We start from the raw sequence: 4,818 nt of genomic DNA, 5'->3' as shown, positions 1-4,818 counted from the left end.
CTATGTTTGTGCTGAACAATTGTAATACCTGTTTCGTCTACATTGAATATACGTTGTGCAGAGTTAGTAAGCTTAAGATATTCTGGTTCATACAGGTCAAAGAACTTGGATACATTTTCATGAGTAAACGATTTTACTCGAGCAGATGACATTCCCTGAGGAGTACGCATTGAAAGCGTCGGATGCCTTTTCAGAAAGAGTCTCAACCATTTCTTTCCGGCTGATTTTTTGACTCCGCTAAATGGATGTGGTATTGAGTTTCGTATTGCAAGTTGAAATGCCAGTCGTTTTATATCACGCGCTCTTAGCCCGAAATAACGTTGCTCCATAGTTAGGACATACTCAACCAACTCATTTTCTAATTCCAAAGGAAGAATAGGTCGGCGGCCAATTGATATCCCGACGAGTTCTTCTGGAGTCTTGTCTGATTTCACATATCGTTCTAAGGTACCTTTTGGTACTTCAAAAACTTTTGAGGCCTTCAAATAGCCCATCCCAGATAGCACGGCACGTCCCGAGGACGTCTGTTTCAGGTCCCACTTAAGTCCGAATGTCCGGGGACCTCAATCGGACGTCCCCAGGAATTAGAAATCCGGACGTTCCCAGGAAGTCCGTTTACGGACATCGCCAGGACGTCTGTTTCAGGTCCCACTTAGTCAGAATGTACTGGAACCTTAATCGGCAGTCCCCAGGAATTACAAATACAGACGTTCCCAGGAAGTACGATTACAGAGGTCCATGGGAATTACGAATCCAGACCAATTCAGGAAAAATGTCAGTTTACGAGCTGAATGGCTCCGTATCGTGTATAGAAAAATTGACCCAACCTTTTTTCTGGTTTTATTTAAAATGCCATAACGTTTTTAGGACTTCATTTAATTTTTTAATAATCCAGAAATTAATTAATTACATACCTCTCATCAATATTTTAGTTATTTTAATTTGTTTCGGTTGGATGGTTGCAGTGAATGCCTGTCAACGATCAACGATCAACGAGGTGTTGGCGGTGGCGTGTGGCGTGGGTGTTTGTGTTTTGTTATTGTGTTTCTTGTTCTTGTTTCTTCATTTCTTCTGTACTTCTGTTTGATTTCATAATTTCATCATTTGCTTTGATCACTTGATGGTATCAACTTGGCGATAATTAAATTGGATATTAATTATTATTAGCGTGAATTCTTGGTAAGTTTTTAAGTTATTTTTATACTTGGTTTTCTTTGCAAGATACTTACTGGTTTATCTGCTAGCTGAGCATATTTTTATTTCTATAGGTCTTGTTAGTTTTGTATGTTTTGGTTGAGCAAAATTTTATTTTTAAGTTTTGTTCCTTTTGTATGTTTTGGCCGTAATTAGATATTCATATCCTTGGAATCATTAGTGTGAATTCTTGGTAACTTTCTAAGGTTATTTTTATACTCCCTTTTTATTAGCAAGATATTTAATTTTTTATAGTTTTGTACATATAGCAATGTAAGTACAAGTACAATGCAAAAGAATTACATGCAGGCAAAAAGAAAGAACAATGCTACTTCTTTCTACTTCTTTACGTCTGAATAAAAGAAGTAGACCTGTTCCAGTCACATCATTGTTGAGAGCCATGAAATATCCAATGTTTCTGAGAAACCGTCCAACAATGAGCTTCAGAATGTTCATTCAACTGACCAGCAGAGAACTGAAGATTCTGTAAAACCTAAAGATTTTTAGTGGATTGGGCTTTGCGTCACAAAATAACTCGTACAGCCATTAATGATTTATTGAAATACTCACAAATTACCTTCCAGAACTTCCTACTTATGCAAGAACATTATTAAAAACGTGTAGAGAAATACAAAGAAAAACTGTCCCACCTGGAGAATATCATCACTTTAGTGTAAAGTCTTGTTTAGAAACGTTATACATTCAGAATATTAATTTATTGAAAGACAAAAATATTTTTAAACTTGTTATTAATATTGATGGTTTACCTTTAGCAAAAAGTAGTGGTAGTCAGGTGTACCCTATTCTGTGTAAGTTGAAAGGAACAACATTTGTAGAAATGATTGGTATTTATCATGGCTATGAGAAGCCAGCCTGCAGAGGCTAATGTTTTTTTAGACATCTTTGTATCAAGCCTTATTTACCTTATAAATTATAAAACGGTATTGAAATAGATGGTCAAACATTTTCTATAAAAATTAATTCTATTGTTTGTGATGTACCAGCAAAAGTTTTTATTACATACACAAAGGGTCATTCTGGTGATGCTTCATGTAGCAAATGTATAATTATTGTGTACGTAAATTGTGTATGTAAATTATTAATTTTCAATTGGTATCTATTATAGGTAAAAGACATCAAAATTTGGCAGATCAAGCACTTATAATTTTATCAAAAGAGTAATGTCAACTATATTGGCAGACAGTCTTATTATTGAGTATAGTTGGCTGGGTCGAAAAGGAAAACGTAACCTTGAGAGTACGATGGTGGGAAAGCTGTTTGCATGTGAGTATTATATCACAATAACTACCACTTAAAAAGATATTTTAAAAATATGTGTTAGATGAACTCACATATTTAATTCATATTATAATCAAACACAACGCAACAATATTTGATTGTGCTTTTGTTTTTCAATAACTGTTAATTCTAATTTATAAAATTTATTTACAAATAGGAAACCTCTTATTTTCAGCAATATAATACTAGTATTTTCAGCAATATGTAGATTGGATAGCGTAGCAGGACGAACGGTTGGCCGCACATCACTTTGCCTTGATGAATGTGAGTTAAATCCCCAGCCCGTTGAAAGGAAAACAAAAAGGCTAACATGTCAGTTTAAAATTCATAAGGCTGATCAGCCTATGTGATGGAGCAGTACGACAACTGATAGGGCATGTGGCTCAGTGATACTCCCTCATAGATCCCTACCGGAAGGATATATAATCATATATTTTCAGCAATATAATATAGTAAACACTGACTAAAAATGTAATAAAACTGTAATGTAACAAGACAATCGATAGCCAGTAGTTATTTTGTATAAAAATTAATTATTTTAAATATATTATAGTGTTTATTTTTCAATTTTAGCTGCAGCTGACAAAAGTGGTATTTCGCCAAACAAAAAAACGGAGGAAGCGATTAGAAGTTATATGAAAAGGGGAAAGGAGAGGCTGACTGCGAAAGAAAATAAAAATATGAATTAACATGAATATTATTTATGAAATTTTAATAAAAATTTGTTTAAAATATATTTGTTTTTTTTTTCATTTTAAATGCAGATTTCATCTTTAAAAGTTTCAAGTAAATTCAGTATAAAACAATTTAATATTTCCTTTTTGACATTCTTTAAGAGCTTAGGCGCAAAATTTTGTGCCAGTGCTTTTTAAATACATTCATTTTTTTTAATCCTGAAAAAGGATTTTTGTAAAATTTAAAAACTGAATGAAACATTACATTATTACTGAGGGCCGAAAGTTCCTGAAAACTTCTATAATGTTTATTTTAACAAGTTACAGGGGTAAAAAACAGAAAATTTAGTGTGATTTTTAATATCAAATATCTCATTCAAAAGAAACTTTGTTTATTTTAAGGGACTTTCGGCCCTCGGTAATAATGTAATCTTTCATTCTGTGTTTAAATGTTTCAAAAATATTTATTAGTTTTATCAGGATTCGAAAAAAATGAATGCATTTAAAAAACATTGGTGCAAAATTTTGCGCTTACGCTGAAATTTTATAAAAACTTTCGGTAGGCAGTCCCAAGGAGGGTTTGGTCGGCCGTTCCAAGGAGGGTTTGGTTGGACGTCCCAAGGAGGTTTTGGTCAGACGTCCCTAGGAAGTCTTGCTCGGACGTCCTAAGGAGGGTTTGGTCGGATGTCCTGAGTACGGATGATTTTGTAACATCCGACGTCCTCGGTATGTCCCGAGGATGTCCCAGGACCTGAAACGTATGTCCTCTGGACGTACGAATGTCCTAGCGGTACGTCCCGGGTAAGTCCCAGGGATGTACTTGTGCTGTTTGGGATCTCTCTATTTCTTACTGTATTTACAACCCGTATCATATCATTTGCATTCCATTTTTTATTTTTTAGCGGCATCTACAAACAAAAAAATCATAAAAATAAAAATTTTACACAGGGTCCTAATTTGAGACACTCTCAAATTTGGAACCTACAGGTGTCTCAAATTAGGATTTTTCCGTCAAAAAATAAAACGGATTTTTGTTGGTTATGTATGCCACATAATTACCGTTTAATTTGCATAAAATGTACTAACTAATATTAAACTACCAAAAAAAATTACTGGAATAAATGTAATCATCTTACCTCGATGTATTGTAAGTTTTTATAAATTCTGAAAAACTTTGTGTATGGTGTAAATCAAATTAACGTCGACAAAACAACAACGGTCACTTCTAAGCGCCAACTAAAAGCAGATCTACTACTAACTTCACAGAATGATCAGTTTTCAATATTTTCACTAGATGTCAACCCATCGTACACAAATATACGACGGTGTCTCAAATTAGGCGCCTGTCTCAAATTTGGTGCCTTTCCTCTACTATTCATCGATACCCCCCAGAGACCATCAACTAGTTGTAACCCCTCTTAGGAACATCCTGGTTACACCTCTGTTTGAGATGTGGCTGTATCGGAGAATACTTAAAGATTTACTGAGTCACAAATGCGAAATCCTTCAGAAGAATGAAGAAGAACCGAAAGGTACTGACCATCATTTATACTTCGAAAGCTACACCTATGCCTACTTCGGATACGTATGCGAAATGCGAAATGAATCCAGATATGCGCTGTTACAAGCCATCCTTCAAGGAGAAACGTTT

This window comes from Diabrotica virgifera, chromosome 9, assembly GCF_917563875.1.
Source record: "Diabrotica virgifera virgifera chromosome 9, PGI_DIABVI_V3a".
Taxonomy (NCBI): domain Eukaryota; kingdom Metazoa; phylum Arthropoda; class Insecta; order Coleoptera; family Chrysomelidae; genus Diabrotica; species Diabrotica virgifera.
Note: the sequence above shows the minus strand (reverse complement) of the source record.